Source organism: Schistocerca piceifrons, chromosome X (assembly GCF_021461385.2).
Source record: "Schistocerca piceifrons isolate TAMUIC-IGC-003096 chromosome X, iqSchPice1.1, whole genome shotgun sequence".
In the NCBI taxonomy this organism is placed as follows: domain Eukaryota; kingdom Metazoa; phylum Arthropoda; class Insecta; order Orthoptera; family Acrididae; genus Schistocerca; species Schistocerca piceifrons.
The window spans coordinates 522,710,576-522,730,737 of NC_060149.1; positions in this window are offsets into that span (position 1 = coordinate 522,710,576).

The following is a 20,162-nucleotide window of genomic DNA, read 5'->3' on the forward strand; positions in this document are numbered from 1 at the left end:
AGATAGGTTCGTTAGCAAATGTACTTGGTATATAGCTTTAAAATTTGAGGAGCTTTCATAGTGGATATTTATAATTATACTTCATATTAAACAGTTGTAGCTTTTGCTGTAATGGTGCAGTCGCACTAATTTACTCTGTAGACTAGCAAAATTGTGTTTTGTAATGAAGTCAGACAGATGTCGTGTTTTGTCATTATTCGACAAAATTGAATCTGGTGAAATGGGCTGTCCCTAAAACCAATAAAAAATGAAAAAAAAATACTCACAAAGGAAGAAAAGTATAGTGTTCCCAGTTCCGTCTGGAGGAAGTAATGTGTTACCTGTCCTCTTTCACTGGGTACACAGCTGGAAGTTTTCTTTCTTTTTGCGGCAAGTATGCTTCGTTTAGACTAAGCGCCCCATAAAAATTTTTGTAATGTGATCATTTTACGTATGAATCAGTTTGTTAATTATGTTCTTTTGACTTGTCGCCTATGAGCTACAGAAAAGTAGCGGTACTTCCATAAATATTGATTTGTACGACAAATGGTACATAACATTTGATTCCTTTTAGCACTATGAGTGGGTCATTTTCGGTACATATCGACACGTTACCGTGTGTGTTAATCACTGGTGATCGTGGCTACATGAAGAGTATATACAACATTTGGCCCAAACTTCATCCATAAGACAATATTGCTTTCATTTTCACTAATGTGGCTAATGAGGAACAGTGTAATTTCTATAAGCGCACGCCATTGTCAGAAAAACGTTAGAGTCGCTGGTGTGCACTTTGTGCTAGTCTCCCATCTTCGCAATTTCTGGGATGTTGAAATCTAACAAGAAAAGCAACTTGCCTCTCTCCATGGTTTCCCTTTATTTACGTGACAGCTGACAGACCGCCACCTTTTCAGCTTTCACAGCCTTTCCAACTACTAGACAATTTCTCATGCTTCCTGTTTGTAGTCTTTCACGCGAAAACTGGCTGCCACGTCCAGATACTGTTCTCCAGTATCAACTTCCGCGTGATTGCCTCTCAACCTGGAGGTAACTGACAAGTGCAAGCAGCTTCTTTGTTGCAGGAGGAAGTTATATATAAATTATTATTGATTTTGGTAGTGCAGGGTGTGCGTCCTTCTCTGTTTTTAGCTCACTGCAATTTTTAGTTTAGTTGAAACTAACGGGGGAAGAAATTAAACGGTTGTGGTAGTTTTGGAATCCAGAAGGGTTGCTCAACTGAGAATGCTGTTTCTACGTTCACTCATCAAATATTACAAGCCTTCTGTAGTAAAATACCGCCCGTTGGTATTTTCTGTTACCTTTCCAAGGCATTTGATTCCGTGGATCATGTTACAGTCTTGTAAAAACGTAGCTTTCGTGGAATTGATGGCTTTACACATAACTGGTTTCAATCATACTTAACAAACAGAATGTAAAAAGTTGTGCTCAATAATTCAGACAATGTTGGAAAGGTAGAAAATTTTAGTGACTGGGGAGAAATCACAGTGGGTGTCTCACAGGGTACAGCATGCTGTACCCACGGAAAATAGGAGAGGAATGTGTGTGCGATCGCCTATACCACAGTGAGACACCCGTACTGAAGGCAAAAGCCAGGTCATTTCTCAGCGTTCAGTAACGCCGTGGAGATCCAGTCAGAGAGCTTCAAGTTGAATGCCACGGCTCGTGTGACGACGACCTTCAGCTAACCACCCGTCTCATGCGTGTGAACGAACCGACATGCGACACGGGCTGATAAAGAGTCGTTCTCCTCCCGTTCTTTAATGTCACTGTATCTACCACATTTAAGGCGTGTCCTTGTGCTTTATGATCTGTATTTTGTCTGTCTTTGTTCTATTCCTGATAACTTCAAAAGAGTCTAAAAGCCTGAAACAATAAATAAATAAATTAATGCAACCGTGTGAATAGAAGGACATCATGGTTGGTACTCAGATGCTTCCTTAGTTGCCGTAATAAATGGCGTGCAGTGTGTAGAGTACGCAATTACTGCCCAAGGGCGTTTAGCTAAATAAGGTCTGTACTGGTGGCGCGCCTGTTCACTCCAAGCCGGTTGTCCGCTGCTTTGTTCATGACTTCAGTTCCACTTCCAGTTGCATTTCGCCATCAGCCTCAGCACCAGCAATCTGAAATACAGGCCTCCCCCAGTGCTCTACATGCATTACAGTCTTCAGCCGCACACGTCCATGTGCTTCTTGTGATATGATTTCATAAACGATTATCTTAGGAAAGTTGATCGTGACACCTAACAACAAAATCTTTGAATCTAGCTAAGCAACAAAATCTTTGAACGTAATCAAGAATGTTACACCATGTAAACGCCATTTTCATACATGAGTCTTATTTACGACAACAGTACAATATTGCTGATCGATTGCTGTATCCAGCTCCAGAGTTCAGTCCTTCTGAAATTGTATTTTAGTATTTCTATAAGAAATCCACATTTTAAATGTTCAAACCGGTTTAATTCGTCACCCTATTTTTTGCTACCATAAATTGAGGACTGATAGCAACTTTAGACCATAATAAGTTGTATTACACATGAGTAAAGGAAGTTGTTGTATAATATTCACATTGAATTAATTTAATCTTTTGGAAAGCAACATTTATTTAGAATGTGTTGGAGGACAAAATATCACGATTTACACGTACAACTGTAATCCAAACGCATCCGCTGAATTAATATTTCTAAGACATAAATCAGAATATTAAATCTTCCGCAACTTCGATTACGTTACAGACTCGCAAAATCTAACAGAAGGTTACTAATTAGCTCAAGAAGTCCTTTAAGATGAGACTTTTATGCACAGTTTTCCAGTCCTTTTTAAATTTATTAAAAATTTCAAATTCTTGCTAAGTTGGCAGACAGATCTGAGGCTGTAATATTGGATTCCAGTATGGCTGCTACCACGTTAATGAACATTCAGTCAATGTAGCGTGCAACAGAAAAACTCCATTAAGTTCATGCTAATATAAATGAGAATAGAGCTATCCACCAGCCAGCCACCACTTAATTCTATTATTAAGTGTATTTTTATACTTCGTTTTGTGACATTACATTCTCAAAAAAATTGGTAGGGAGGGAGGTGTCTTTAAATACATTTTGTATTGACGCCAAGCGTCACTTGAGTGTGAACTGACATTGTGACAGACCACGACGACCAGCAATACTTTTAAATTTAGTGAATCTCACTAAATGTAGGTTGACAGCGGTATATAAACATGATGTCAGATACACTTCTATTGTCCGTTTATAAAATAAATGCTGAGCCATTAAGACACATTTCATTTATCAATATTTACATTGGACATAGTTACAAAACCTGTCAGCATAAGTAAACTTTGGGATCCCAAGACCTAGGACGACTGCAGCCATCACATTACATAGATGAAATTCGCAATCTGGATTTGTGGAATACTGGTTGTTGTGTTGGCAGAAGAGCCAACACCGTGTTACTACTGGAGGCCGAAATGCACGCGTTTTAGCTCACGCAGTCTGGCGTGAGGAGGGAAGGACTATACTGACGTGAGGTCTGGAACATGACAAGGAATTAGAATTCAGAAAGCAGACGTAATTAGTTTGATACTTAACTTTAATCCATTAATGATGAACGTCGCTCTTGACGGTACATGATTCACAATATTATCTGTTCAGAATACATTCTTGAAGAATATGGCGCCTTGCTAGGTCGTAGCAAATGACGTAGCTGAAGGCTATGCTGAACTGTTGTCTCTTCAAATGAGAGCGTATGTAGTCAGTGAACCATCGCTAGCAAAGTCGGCTGTACAACTGGGGCGAGTACTAGTGAGTCTCTCTAGACTAGACCTGCCGTGTGGCGGCGCTCGGTCTGCTATCACTGATAGTGGCGACACGCGGGTCCGACGTATAGTAAAGGACGGCGGCCGGTTTAAAGGCTACCACCTAGCAAGTGTGGTGTCTGGCGGTGACACCATACTGGTGCTGTATCGAGTGAGGGCTCAGAGTTTTGGACCCCCCTGCATATGTAACACCACATTCTGCGTGTTTACTAGTGTCATCTACTATCTTCCACTAGATCATTGTCTCGGTCTTTTCTTTTGCATTACAACACAGCAAAAAGCTTTTTTAGTTGGTTTACGACTTATTCACCTAGCTACACGTAACGCCTACTTATGTTTCACTTTCACTACAGTCGGAAGTACGTCTTCCACTGCAGCTTGTTTGCTGATGCGCCTGTTCGTTTTATTATCTCTTAGTAATTCTTAACATACATATCCCTATTGGTCGTTGAATAACTCTCACTTATAAATTGGTTTTGACGTTAAGAGTCACAGTATTATTGCTATAAGTCAAAACTAGTAATATGTAATTATAAACATTCTGCTTCAGATTCATCGGAAACTAAGATCTGTGAACTCTACTTAGGTCATAACAAGCACTACAAGTCATTTTTATTAGTCTACTTATTTTATTTCCTGCCCATCTAATCGTCTTTATCTGACCTAAATTAAAAATCTCATGGATTTTTTTATGACTTCATTATTAATTTTTACTGTTCTTTTCAATCAGTGGATTAGACATTATCTACATCTTATTATATTTGACTTTCGGAATTCTGCAATTATTTTATTCCATTATGTGTTAAATTTATCTACACTAGAGTCAAACAGTTCACTGCCATCCACAGAACTGAGCTGGTTTAGGTACGTTCTATTAACGCTAAAATTTTATCTTCTTTTTCTCAGTTGGGCGATCTGAAAACTTTCTCTAGGGCTGTTGTAAATATGATTTGCTAAAACAAAGTCTTCTCATCTGAGTCCTCTTTCCATTTGGAATTTCCCTTTATCCTGCTGAATTTTAATGGAAGCCGTAACATTAACATGTACATTTCCCAGCATATTAACATATACTGAATTACTCAATATTTCCCAAGGGATTGTGAAAATTTTGTTTTCATTAAGTCAAAACCGTTTTAAAAACCTATTATTTTCAAGCCAAGTGGTAATTCGTTCTCGTAGCTCGGTTTTGTGATTTCATTCATGTCTTGCACACACTAAAACTAAAACTAAACTAAACTCTGTCCGAACAGGCCATGAAGGCCCAACGGTACCGACCGGCCGCCGTGTCATCCTCAGACCGAACAGGCCATGAAGGCCCAACGGTACCGACCGGCCGCCGTGTCATCCTCAGCCCACAGGCGTCACTGGATGTGGATATGGAGGAGCATGTGGTCAGCTCACCGCTCTCACGGCCGTATGTCAGTTTACGAGACCGGAGCCGCTACTTCTCAATCAAGTAGCTCCGCAGTTTCCCTCACAAAGGCTGAGTGCACCCCGCTTGCCAACAGCGCTCGGCAGACCGGGTGGTCACCCATCCAAATGCTAGTCCAGCCCAACAGAGCTTAGCGTCGGTCATCTGACGGGACTTGCAAATACACCGACGGAAAAAACTAGCAGCACCAGAAAATAATTAATGTAGAGCAATGAAATTTCGGGAATTCATTCGTCTAGGCAACATATTTCAGAAATTAACATTTCAAGATCACAAGTTAATGCCATTGCAAATTTGAAATGCTAATACATTAATAGCCTATGTAACGGCCAGACTGTTGAGTTCAAGCAAGCAAACGTGCATGCATTGTATTGTACAGGTGCCGTATTTCACTTTGTGTGATAAGGTTCCATGCCTGTTGCGCTTGGTCGGTCAATACAGGGAAGATTAATGCTGGTTGCTGATGACACTCGATTGGAGATAGATCTGGTGATCGAGCGGGCCAAGACAACATGTTGACACTATGAAGAGCATGTTCGGTTACACCAGCGGTATGTGGGGGAGCGGTATCTTGTTGGAAAACACCCCCTGGAATACTGTTCACGAATGGCAGCGCAACAGGCCGAATCATCCGACTGACGTACACTTCTACAGTAAGGGTGCGTGGGACAACCACGAGAATCCTTTCGTTGTCGTACTAAATCGCACCCCAGACCACAACTCCAGGCCCAGGTCCAGCGTGTCTAACGTGCAGACAGGCTGGTTGCAGGCCCTCAATTGTCCTCCTAACCAACACACGGTTATCACTGGCACTGAGGCTGAACGAGCTTTCATCAGAAAACACAACAGACCTCCATACTGCCCTGCAATGAGATCTCGCTTGACACCACCGAAGTCGCAAATGGCCATAGTTTGCGGTGAGTGGAATGCACGCTACAGGGTGTCTCGCTAGGAGCTGTACTTGACGTAAGCGATTTGTAACAGACGATGTGTGACTGTGGTGCTAAGTGCTTCTCAAATTGCTACTGCAAATGCTGTATGATGCGCCACAGCCATACGCCGAACATGATTTTCTTCCCTCTCGGTAGTGCCCAGTCTCCTTGCGACTGTTGTAAGGTGGCTATAATTTCGCACCTTACAAGAACTCATCCACATACTTTGCCACGATCTACAAACACAATTATGTTCAAATGGTTCAAATAGCTCTGAGCACTATGGGACTTAACATCTGAGGTCATCAGTCCCCTAGAACCTAGAACTACTTAAACCTAACTAACCTAAGGAATCACACACATGCATGCCCGAGGCAGGATTCGAACCTGCGACCGTTGCGGTCGCGCTGTTCCAGACTGCAGCGCCTAGAACCGCTCGGCCACTCCGGCCGGCCACAATTAGGTATCGTATATATGAATATGTAAAGGAGACTGACATTGTCATGTACGTCTTGTAAATAATTGTTAACGCTTATTGCATGAAAGGTGACGGAGTGTGTTTATTACAGAAAAGGCGTAATGAATGATTACCTATACTAGTAGAGGTTGGAACGCCAGTGGAGATGAAACGGCAGGCAGAACTCAAGCTCTGAGTGGAAGACCTGCACAGATGTTGGTCCTGCTTAAACACAGGAAATAGGAAGACGGACGTCGTAGCACTTAGGTGCCGGAGCAGAATAGAGTCGCGACCGGCCGGTTGTGTAGCCGAACCGGAAGGATTATACTTCGGAAACTACGGAAACCTTGGACGCAGGTGAGAGGAACGAAGAAGCGCCACCTCGGAAACCACGCAGGCTGGGTTATTTCCTAGGATTATTACTCAGTAGGTGTTTCCTCGCAAACTTTCCACGCTGGACGATGAAAGACTAAAATATGGTTGGTCGCCGTTTGGAAGAATCTGTAGAGAGGGAAAATATTTCGTGGTTTCGGGAAAATTATTCGCTGTCGGAATTACGCTGGTGGGGATCTGAGCCTTGCTGGATGCCAGCGGTGGAGAGACGAGGTCTTCCGTTGTGAGCGCCCGTGTGTGACGGTCGCTCGATATCAGCTGTGTTGATACAGACGGACTTGCTGTCTTTGCTCTCTGGAGAGTTTATAGTTAGAACAGTTAGGCACTGTACTATCGCGAACCTATACGATTCTGGACTTCACCTCCAGGTTGGAAGTCGTCGCTGAGCACGCAGCGTTCAGTTATTGAAAGCACTTCCTCTGCCTATACTTCCGTTGAGACGTTATCTGAACTCCGTCCTTGTGGCTGGGAGTTCGCGTTTCTCGTCTGTAGAACACAGAGAGGAGAAGACAGTACTATAGTATATTAGTCAGAGGACCGCTTTCTGCCGTCCTAGTGTTTGAAAGCGTTTACTTGTGGCTGGAGTTCTCCCATCGTCGCAGCCGAGTACGAGAACCATCACTTAGACGCACTGGACGCAGTACATACGGTGATATCGCAAATTGCTTCGGCTTATAAGGGGTATAAAAGCTAAACAACTGTGGTCAAATTAGTTTACTTTCACTGAGGTTCCACACCACCGTAGATCATCTTTGAAAGTAGTGTCTTCTAGTGTTTGGTACGTAGATGATGTCAGTCATTGCGCGATATTGATATTAGATCGCGCAGTCATAATACGGGGCAGAGTTGGGCAATCGATTAGTAATTTTACTTAGGAAATGTAAACTCCGTAATATAAAGGTTTTTTAAATCTACTATAAATGTATAAGCAGGAACAACGTTTATCATTTAGTAGGATTAGTTGCCTTCATCATTCATTTATGTTGAGATTGTAATTTATATGTTAAAAAGAGCATTAAGAGATCCTAAGATCTGCTTCAGGGGGTAGTCAGACAGGGCCAAATCTTCATTTTAGCGTTTATTATTTTCCGTTGCGCACAGTCATTTTACACCCGCCTGGAGTAGCATCTTGAACTGTATATGCTCGTGACCACCGCCGCCAGCAATCATGTACAGAGTATACATGCCTGCCAAGTCTTTCTGCGACATCGCGGAAGGAACATCCAACTTCTCGTAGCTCTGTTACACGGCTTCGTTCAGACTCAGTGAGGTGTTGTTAATGGCGTCTTTGTCGCATTCTTGACTAACATCAATTCATCACGCCCAATCTCAAAGGTAACTAACGCCCGCGATAGTTACAGCGGGTATTTAAAGCAAACCTGCGCCACTCTTGTGCGACTGGTGCGAAATTTTAGTAGACATCATCGTATAGACGTAGAAACACGCTTCCCAACTTTCGTTTATGTTGCACAACTCCTTGGTGTTGCGATTTTTTTGGTTCAAATGGCTCTGAGCATTATGGGACTTAACATGTGAGGCCATAAGTCCCCTAGAACTTAGAACTACTTAAACCTAACTAACCTAAGGACATCACACACATCCATGCCCGAGGCAGGATTAGAACCTGCGACCGTAGAGGTCACGCGGCTCCAGATGGTAGCGCCTAGAACCGCTCGGCCACCCCGGGCCGGCACATTCATTTTTTTCCGTCGCAGTTAAATGTAGTATATATGCTTCTTAAAATCAGTTTGTCCCGTAGTCTGATTAAAATCATATGATGTCCTTATGCCACAGATGATAATTTTAGTGACTAGTACGAACAGTACAGAAAAAAAGACTGACAGGTGCGTAGTTTCTTATGCTGTGTTTGTTTCTCGTGCAGCAGAACAACTGGAGCCTCATTTTAGTTTTAAGGTACCTATTTTTCTCTGGAGACATTTCATAAATACACTGATGAACCGAAACGTTATGACCACTGCACTTCGCGAGACTGGATGGGTCGCAAATGGAGATATCAATTGACAAAAGCGACTTTATCAAATGGCAGAGTGTTATGGGCCGCTGCCCGGGAACGGGCGTCTCGCAAATGGCGAAGCTGGTCTGCTGTTCGTGTGATACTGTCGTGGGTATTTGTGCAAAGGGATTGAAGGACCGTGGAACCACAAGCAAGCGACAAGATTTTGGATATCCACTCATTACGGAACGAGGAGGTCGGAAGCTCATCCTCTCTGTGAACTAGGATAGACGGCGACCGATGGCAGATCTGACGACAGAGTACAAGTCTGGTGCAGGCACAAGTGTTTCGGAGTACACCATTCAGCGCACATTGATGATCTTGGGGCTTCGCAGACGACCATTATGTGTTACCATTGTGAGCCAACGGCATCGTCAGTTACAATTGCAGCTGGCACAGGACCATCGAGATTGGACCGTGAGTCAATGGAAACGCGTCGTCTGGTCGGATGAATTACATTTCTTGTTACACCAGGTCGACGGTCCTATCTCGATACGCTGTCATCCAGATGAACGACTGCTTGGAACATGCCCCGCGCTACAGTTGTTTCAGGAGCATATAGTCAACTCGGATTTATGTTCTGGACACTAAATTCGCCTGATCTGATTGTGGAGCACATCCACAAACCAACAGCCCATACTTTGCGGGCGTTGCGTAACATATGGGTAGGTATCTTGGGCTACGTCTCTCCAGAAACCTGTGAAGCACGTGTCGAATCTGTGTCACGCAGAATCGCAGCTGTAGTGCGTTCCAGTTCGCTATCAGAAGGATGGTCATGAAGTTTTGCTCATGAGTGTATAGAGTGGTTTATAAGGCCCAATGTTACAAGAACCAGAGAGGGCCACCAATTATTTCACACCCGATACAGGAATAAAACAAAGTTAAAAAATAGGCAATAGTACCATATGAGAGAGAAAGCATGTTTAAAGACATGCTCTGTAGAAGCAATAGTGAAATTATTCTTCGCTAAAACTGAGTTTAGTTCTATATCATTTCTTATTTTATGTAACGTGTTGGTTGAATAGTAACTCAGAGCAGATGTTGCGTTGAATAAACGGGAAATGCTGCCGTTTAAAGCCACGTAGTCATACTCGCGAGTGTTGATTTTAGGCGCGTTACAACAATGGTTGAACCTGCGACAGAGGTGGCTAGCCGATACGAATCAGCCGCATTCCTGATGGATAGTTCCTACGCTAACAGTATCTTGACATGTACACCCGATCATGAGAACAAGCACAGTTCAACAGTTCTCGATATGAAATTAGAATTACATATTAATACCTTCAGCTGCTGACGGGCGTTGATATATATCAATGGGGACAGGTGAAAATGTGTGCCCCGACCCTTGACTCGAACCCGGGATCTCCTGCTTATATGGCAGACGCTCTATTCATCTGAGCCATCGAGGGCACAGAGGATAGTGCGACTGCAGGGACTATCTCGCGCACGCCTCCCGCGAGACCCACATTCTCACCTTATACGTCCACTACCCAACACCCGTATTACTCGCGGAAGACATTCTTACCAAGTCCCGTAAGAGTTCGGGTAATATGTGTGCATCTGCACAGGAGAGGAAGGTCATGGCCGGTATTGCCAGAACTATTTACTTATATGGATATGGTGTCTGTTCTTTCGGACATATGAATGTACAGCGACGTAAAAGAAAAACAGTATCTCCCATTGTTACATCCAAAATGCATTACACACTTTCAATTTACATTTCTATGTAACGTAATTTACATAGTTCATTCGTAAGTTACACTTAGATGTTATTACAAAGCCATTTTCAATCGAACCACATTTCATCCTTCTATTCTCTACTGTTTATCCCGTCTAGTAAGAGGTCCTTTTTTTTGGAAATTGGGGAATTGGCAAATTTTGTTTTATTATACTTTTTTTTTTACTAGGAGTGGACTGGTGGGGACTCAGGGGCCAGAGCGGGCAGAGGCAAAACCCAAGCCCTGGCCACAGTGTCCCCCTTACCGCCACCGAGGCTGTGGAGCACAGGAAAGTGGGAGACACAGGAATCGACAGAAGTGGAAGGCTGTATGTTTTTTATTTGCATTTCTAAAATTTTCGCTATTATTATGAAATTAAAAAAAAGAAAAAAGAAAAGGAATTAAATCCGGGCATCTATGGTGCACATTCCCATCTTAAGCCCACAGTGTATTCTCTAATGTTATGTCACGTGTCTGAAATGTCTGTAATACACATATGCATAACAATTTATTTACAGACACTGATTTTAACGAGAGAGATGGTCTCAGGTCGTGTAATTGGTCCATAAAGCTGAAAGAAATTGCTTAGTATATATGTTTTTTTTTCTTTGGAGATTAAATTCTCGCTTTTTCTTTTCTCTGATTACGGTTTCGAAATAACGAGAACATTCTGCAGTAATCGGTAATTTACACAGCAAAATAGTCGAAGTTTTCTTCCCTGATTTTACGCAGGGTGGACATGTCTCTGCCGATCATTTGTGATCGGAGGTGGTGCATCTCGTTGGATGCCACAAAATAATGAGATGTGAATTGTATCCTTCAGTCGAACGTAAAATCTATACCGATTTTGATCATAAAACTAAAAGAAAATAAACTCCGCATATTTTCTGGAAAGAGGAGATACGCGATTAAGTTTTCCTTTTTTAATACATGCTCGGTTATAAGAGATCTGTTGACGTTAAATAAAATTTTTCTCCATTACAGAATGGTGGTGTGCGGGATGGTCCAGCGTGTGTGTGTGTGTGTGTGTGTGTGTGTGGGTGGGTGGCTGGGTGGGTGTGTGGGTGAGTAGGTGGTCGCGCTAGGTAGATGTGCCCCGACCAGAGCACAGTCTGTGGGGTGTTGCTGTGTTGCCATATTTTAAATGGACAAGTCGTACTTGGGGTGGCTCACCATTTATCCCCTATTGTTTAGCGGACTACACCTGCTTTTGCGTTTGGTTGAATATACCTGCTTTTGTGGAAAGACGACATTTATTATCATCGCAGTTGTGTTTTCCTATCTAAAAGACGCTTGATTTTAAGAGTTCCGTTGACATTAAATAAAGGTGTTCTCCATCCCAGAATGACAGAACTATTGGAGGCGTTGGGGGGGTGTGCCTAATCTGTGCGACGTCGCCTCTGACCAGTGGGGCAGCGTGTGGTGGCAGGGCTGCGACACTATATTTTAGATGAACAAGTTGCACTTGTAGCAGCTGTCCTTTTATCCCCTATTGTTAGTTGACTATACATGCTTTTGCGCTGGTGATGGAGCATAGCCGGAAGGCGGTCAGCGACTGCGGCCAGCTTGTGCTGCTAGGCGCTCGACGGAGCAGCAGGCCATTTGAAAAATCCATGTGGAGTGTTTTCCGGAATTTCGTTGTCGTTTCAGAGGGGTGTAGTCTTTCCGAGAAATATGTTTAACAGATTGCACGAGAGTGTATCAATGCCACCAAAAGGAACTTTTTTAGAACCACCAGCGGAAACACAGAATAGGCCTCTATTCCTACCTACGGCGAGGAGAGGGAGAGAGGGCGGGATGAATGGTGGAAGGGGGGTAAGATTGCCTGCCGGTTAGTTAATTCGTCGGCGCCTATCGAGGAGAACGTACGTTCAACTGTCGCCTCCGACGATTGTGTCTAGTACCTGTGTTGCATTATGACCTGTTCGTTATGAGTGCTGGCTTTTTTTACGATAATTTCGAAGTATAATTAGAATACTGATGCATTTTTTCCATCAGTTGTGGTAGCGTGTATTGGCTTCGATTGCCTGGGTCAGGGTGATTTCTGTGGAGGCATCTGTCTGTAGTGAACTTTGATGTCAAACAGCAATGATACAGTGCTCATCTGTATATTATGGGTAATACACTTATTAAACTCCTCTCTGTTCGACATCAGCATCTCGTCAGTTGAATGTATTTCCTGCCAAAAAGAATAAAGACAGTACCTTACACCCTAGCTTTTTTCCCACCAGCTTGTAGGCGTAGGGTAGGGTTTCAGTACATCTGCCACTAGTTTCAGGTCGTATCGTGAAATTTTTTCCCAGCTGGATAACACCAGTTGCATGGGATTGTCAATTTTTGAGCTGTATTGCGATTTTAGGCAGTTCTTGTGTAGCGCTGTGCATATAGTTGTGCAATTAGGACCAATCTGTACGATTAATTACGTAATTAGGACCGATCTTTACTTTAGTTTCCCAACCAAAATAAATAAAGTACACTAACCTAACCTTCCTAGTCTGCATATGGGCAGTTTCCATGTACTGAGGGGTGCACTTGGGCTTCGACCATGTTTTGAGCCCCAGAAAGGGCACCACCATTTTTAATTTCCCACCAATCGGAAGCGCCATTGGTGGTATAATTGCATTAGGGGGTGTGACTTGGGCTTATTGTCCAGGAGGACTGGGGTTCAAGTCCCAGAAAGGACATTGCCCTTTTTAATTTCCGCCCATTCCCTGGTGGGGCTGGGGAAAGATGTCAGCACAGCCCTGGGACAAAGCAAGAAACATTCGCGGTTCAAACGTGTCTGGTTGCACTCGGCGAGAGCAGGCAATGTTTTGCTGCATGAAGCGTCAGACCTCTTGCGAAGAGGCATATGTCATATAGTGGTCATCAGCGTCGAGCTCCTGGCGAAGGAGACAAAGACGGGAATCTGACAAACCAATGTTATGCAATCACTTTTTTGTGGTAAATTTCCTGTTGACTGTGTGATACCATTGTGCCCGGACATCCACATGGAGGAAGGACTGGTGGATGATAGTCCACACTATGAGTCACTGGATGATGGGATGTTTGGTCTCCATCACATTCTGGGGAACACGGTAATATAGTAGGCTGTAAAAATCCTTAGACCTGGGCGGATGCATATCTGATAGACTGGTATATGTCTAACTGTAGTCGACAAAAATGGTCGAAATGCGAGGTAAATGAGGAACGATGTGGCTTACAGACACCAGTGTGAGGTGGACTCTGACTGGAAGACCTCAAGCAAGCTATGTGTTAGAGATGTGCCCCATCCAGTCCACTGTCTTCTCATGGTACTCATATACAAGGCCATAGCTCGCATACAGACGTTGACGAGCCGAAAGCCATCATCCCATGGGGGGCAGAATAAGTGTCTCATAACGGACTTTAAATATCGGACCAGCCATAAAATAATAGCCAAAGGCCACCTGAAAATTGGACCCAATCGTAGTCGACAGAGGGAGAACCAATTTTGATGCAACATAACGATTAAGAAACTCAACTCGCTGAAGTGTGTGCTGGCGGTGCAAGACGTTCTGGCGGACGTCGTTACGAATGAGGTGTAAGAGGCGACGGAAATTCGTTGCTGCTGTGCGTGTGACCATGGAGGTAAATGCCCAGGTACTGGAACGTCCACAGGTGTGCCAGTTCACCTTCCTTGAGGCCTCTTCCAGTGTACATCGCAGAAGCTTTGGCGACATTCATGGAACTGCCAATGGCAGCCCCATAACATGGAATCAATTCGAGGACTGCTCTAATCTCAGAGCCGGAGTGGATGAGCAAGAGGTGGTCGTCATCATCATAAGCCCGACAGTGGAAAGCGTGTTGGCGAAGGTTGAGGCCAGAGAGCTCGGTTGTCAGGCCCCCCAATGAGGGGCTTTATGGCAATGCCATGCTGGAGGGTAGAGAGGCGCCAACCCTTGCCGAATGGAGCGATGGATGGGTATCGGCCCTGCTAGACGTCCATTGACTTGTACTTGTGAACTGGCACTGTTGTGAAGTCGCCAAGGACGTTGATGAATGGAGGGGAATGCGCAGCCAGGCTGCCAGCGAAAACAGGAAATTACAATGAAATGAATGCCCTTAGCTGCGCACAGGAGTTGATATAAGTCAACGGGGACAGTTGAAAATGTGTGCCCTGACTGGGACTCGAATCCGGGATCTCCTGCTTGCATGGCAGATGCTCTATCCATCTGAACCACAGAGGACACAGAGGATAGTGCGACTGCAAGGACTTATCTCTGGCACGGCTCCCGTGACACCCACATTCGCAACTTATTGTCCCGTACTATATTCATAGTGCCCCTGCCCATCATACTCATTACTCGCGGCTTTATTGCCGATTCCCGTAAGAGTTCGGGCACTGTTTTTGCATCCGCACAGAAGATGGTCAAATGGCCGGTGAGCTTTAACTATATACATATATGAAGATGGTATCTGTTCTTTCGGACATGTCCGAAAGAACAGATACCATCTTCATATATATAAAACAGGGAATGGTGTCGCACTTTGTTGAAGGCGCTACCGAAATCGATAGTGACGACCGCTACAAGTAATCTGCAGGCTGCCGCCATGACAATTAAGTCTCAGCATTCTCCTGTCGCAGTCTGTATGTTAACCTGTAGCCCAGGAGTCGTTTCCTCTGGAGAGAGCACATGAGGGAGAATCGTCTGGAGACGCATTATCAGTAAGTGGGCGAAAATTTTGTAATCGGCGTTGAGTAGGGTGAGTGGTCTATAGTTCATGACCGGCGAACCACGGTCTGGTTTGTGGTCCGGACTGATGATGCCCTCAACAAGGGCGGGTGGGATTTCTTGGTCTCGTGTCGTCAGTTCTTGAAACATAGTCGTCCCCCGCTTTGTCATGTGGCCCAAAAAGTATCGGTAAAACTCAGTTAGTAAGCCGTCAATGCTGGCTGATCTGTTGACTGCACCCCTGTCGATTGCATTGTCGACTTTGTCTCCCGTGACCGCCACTGTCAAAGTATCCTCCTTAGTGTGGGGAAGGATGTGCATTAAATAATTCAAAATGGAGTCGTCTGCTTCAGTATCAGCATCTCCTTCGCTGTAAATATGACGGTAGTGTTCGACACATGTGTGAACAATGTCATTCTGACTTGTCAACTGTGGGTCATGGGACGTGACAAGAGTGTCGATGATCTGCCGAAGACGGTGTCGTTCCTCAGACACTGTATGATGCAAGGATGGAATTTACAAACCCGCATGATCGTAGTGCCGCGTCTGTATCACCACTTCTTGCATTTTTTGGGGTTCCAGTACAATTATCCTCGCCTTAGTTCTTGCCATTCTTACTGGTTGTCTGGGGTTCGCGGCTGAGTATCCAGATCTCGGAGAATCGCATAGTAGAATTTGACAGTGTTGCGATGCCAGTCGGCCAAGTCCTACCTGTATCTCGTCAGTGTCCTCCAGATCGCTGGTTTGGCGCAGTCCATCCACCACGTCAGTGTCGAGCATTAGTGTCGTTCGCAGTCTTGGTGACTTGCTGGTGACACGTCAGGTCATGCAGATGAGAAATATTTAGTTTACATGGTGCACAACTGCGCCATACAGATTGGGGCGGAAGGTGGACCGTGCAGATGTAAGCGCAATGGTCGGAAAAGTCCAGTGGTCAGCGTACAGCGCCCTGTATCGCAGATCTAAGATTCTGAGAGGCATATATCCTACCTAGACAGCAAATGACTGGTACTAAAGATATGGTCAGAACGGTCGTCGTGTGGGATTTCCCAGGTACCGTGTAGCAGGAGCACCCAGACCACTATACGTAGTTCCTGGCATGTAGTATAGTGTGGAACCTGATCTTGTTGGTGCAGAAAGCAGTTAAAATCACCTCCTAGTACCCAGTGGTCGTATCGCCCTAAAACAGGGGGCGATGTCCTCAGAATAAAACTGAACTTGCTGATGTCGTTGATCGGTGCCAGAAGGGGAGCAGACATTAACGGAGACTGCCTCTATGGCAGTGAGTACCATGCCCTGAGCTGATGGAAGGAAGGCGGCACTGGTGACAGAAATCCCGTGGCGGACGTAGATGGCCACTCCACAGCCAATAGTATCACTAGCGGAGGCGTGGGTGGTATAGCCATTGATATTCGAAAGACCGGCCAAGTGAACTTCCTCCAGGAGGGCGAAATAAATATCAGAAGCCCAGAACATTTCCTGCTCAAGGCGGATTTTCACTCTGGAACGTGTGTTGCTGGTTTTAATGGTTGCTATCCGGTAGACCTCGTGGCGGACTGCTGGAGGTTGGTCTACTCTGGCGTCAGAGGAAGAGCGTGGGTATCGCGGTGGAAGGTAATCCGGTCGCGCCCAGGGGGTTCTGGAGAGAGTATGATTAGTGGAGTGGCGCCGACGGAGCAGGGTCCCGTAACGGATCCTGGTCCTCGACCTCCTCGTCGTGCCATGCCGTGGAAGCGTGAACGGTGCATAGTCCATTTTGTGTTCAGAAGATGAAGTAGTGGTTCTTGGTGTAGCTTCGGCTGTACTATGTCCATTAAATACCGTCTTCTTCGGTACTACTGGATTCATTGGCGTCGTTCGGGTCGTGGTCTCTTCCTCGCCCTGCAACGTCTCCTCTTGGGTGGAAATGGTGCGGCGCCTTCTCTTGGAGAACGTACTTCCCATGTCCGACGACCGAATGGACTCGTGTCGCTCTGGCAGGAAGGCCGCCGTAGGAACGATGAGCGAGTTAATCTCCATCGTATTGCCGAGGGTTCGGTCAGCGGCTGGTCGCGTCGGCACTGTCGGAGCGGGGTCGATGGCCGGCCGAGGTGGCGGGCCGTCCGAGGCGCTCTCCGTCGGGGTATGGTCGGGCTCATTTGTGGCGTCCGGGCGGCGTTGCGAAGCGGTAGGAGAAGCAAGAGCAGAGGCGTAGGTCGCCGGTAGCACTTTAGGTTGCAACGCGGGTGGTCCTTCGGCTGCTGGAAGTTGCGTAATACGTCGTTGTAGGCATTTGGATCTAAGGTGGTCTTCTTTGCCGCACCCGGAACAGGTTCAAAATGGCTCTGAGCACTATGGGACTTAACTACTGTGGTCACCAGTCCCCTAGAACTTAGAACTACTTAAACCTAACTAACCTAAGGACATCATACACAGCCATGCCCGAGGCAGGATTCGAACCTGCGACCGTAGCAGTCGCGCGGTTCCAGACCGTAGTGCCTAGAACCGCTGGGCCACACCGGCCGGCCCGGAACAGGTCTGAGAGTAGCCGTCATACATAATTATTGCATGGCATCCGCCGATCTGTAAGTAGGGCGGAACGTGGCTTCGGAGATCAATGGTGACCTGTCGGACGCCGTTTAGGACAGGATACGTCCGAAACTGTGTCCGCTTCTCTACAGTATGGCTGCGGACTGTGCCGTATAGTCGGAGTGCCGTGACGACTTCCTCTGCAGGAAGTTCGAATAGCAATTCGGAAATGTGTATCGTATGCATACCTTACCCCACGTGGTTGATGGCTACCGCCCGCCGGCCGCGGTGGCCGAGCGTTTTTAGGCGCTTCAGTCAGGAACTGCGCGACCGCTACGGTCGCAGGTTCGAATCCTGCCTCGGGCATGGATGTGTGTGATGTCCTTAGGTTAGTTAGGTTTAAGTAGTTCTAAGTTCTAGGGGACTGACGACCTCAGATGTTAAGTCCGATAGTGCCCAGAGCCATTTGAACCATTTTTAGCTACCGCCCCCACATTGCCATCAGCGTGACAGAAGCGGAGGCACTGTTTAGTCTCACGTAGGATGCGTTCGCACGCCGCGTCGTTAATGATTTTAACACAGACCGTGCTGCTCACGACCGACAAATGTATTCCGATAATATCGGTCGCTGGGATCTTCACTTCGTCTCGCAGAAAACGCTCCACCTCGAGTGCTTTGGGCCGGGCATAATCGCTGCAGATAGTAAACCGGAGCGTATGTTCAAATGTGTGTGAAATCTTATGGGACTTAACTACTAAGGTCATCAGTCCCTAAGCTTACACACTACTTAATCTAAATTATCCTAAGGACAAACACACACACCCATGCCCGAGGGAGGACTCGAAACTCCTCCGGGACCAGCCGCACCGTCCATGACTGTAGCGCCTGAGACCGCTCGACTAAATCAGAGTGTAGATTTACAGTAACGGTTTGCCATGTATCGTAGACGGTAAGCCAGCATGTAAGCAACGGCCGTCAGAATGTAAACAAGGCGAGCTCTCACTCCGCACACGGAAACATTGGCGTGTCCACTCTCTTGCTCTGCCAAAGGCAGACTCGTGGTTTAAGCTATACGAGCAGGTTCTAGTGTGACTTCACTATCGGATGCAGCTCTAGTGCATTCTTTGGGCGTAGCAGTTGACTAAAAGCTTTCAGAGTTATGTGCTACATGGCACAAGTATGCAAGGTAACCTCTCAGCGAGGGCTTCATAGTATGTGTTCAAATTAGCCTGCTACACACCAATAACTGTCCATATGAAATCACCCCGCTACTGATGGCCGCAGTATCTAAAGGCCATACCGAGGGCATGGTGAGACAGGTAACTGCCAAGGTCACAGGCAAAGATTTGGGCTCGGAAACTGACACAAAGACCTTTAAATATGAACTGGGGGAGGTATGTGAGTTTTCTTATCTCTTGTGTTCCTTTCCCTGGGTTCGAAGACTGTAAACGTAGGCTGTGGTTGGTGGCGATTTTTCTTTTATGGGCATTAGGTCAAGGCATATTTCTCATCCAAGTAGGAACATAAAGAAACGACTACTACCGAACAGACGCCTATTTATGTGGCAAAGTATGCATGATTCACACAGCTGCCGCCTACACAGGACTGGCGTTTGTGCAGCTACTCAGCTACAGTACTTTAGCAGTTCAAAGATTGGGAAGCGGTTGCTGAAACAAATACGCTATTTGATCGAAAGCTTCGATTTCTGTCTACTGAGAACTGGAGCTAGAGGCGACAGTGCAGGTAGCAAGCCAAAAATTTGGAAGTGTTGTGTAATTCAGTTAGTTCTCCAATCCGGACTTTTGCTGCTACCAGGTTTTGGTTGGTACGATCTACTGTGTAAGAAAAAAAAAAGAATCTAATCCTCTACAAAAATAATAAAACGATAAAAGCAACATGTCTGTTTTGTCAGTTTGAATGCGCTAATCTCCAAATTTACTTGACGGATTTTCATGAGATTTTCACGGTTAACTTGAGCGTACCTTGGAGCAACGTGTAGGTTTCATTTCACTAGAATTGAATAACGAAAAAACAAGATATCGTAATTGAAAGTTTTATCTAAAACCTTCGTGTTTGTCTGTCTGTCTATCTGAACACGCTTATCTCCAAAATTATTAGAACAATTTTCATGGGATTTTCACAGGTAACTTGATAGTAACTTGGGGCAACATATAGGCTTTATTTCATCAAAATCGGAACAT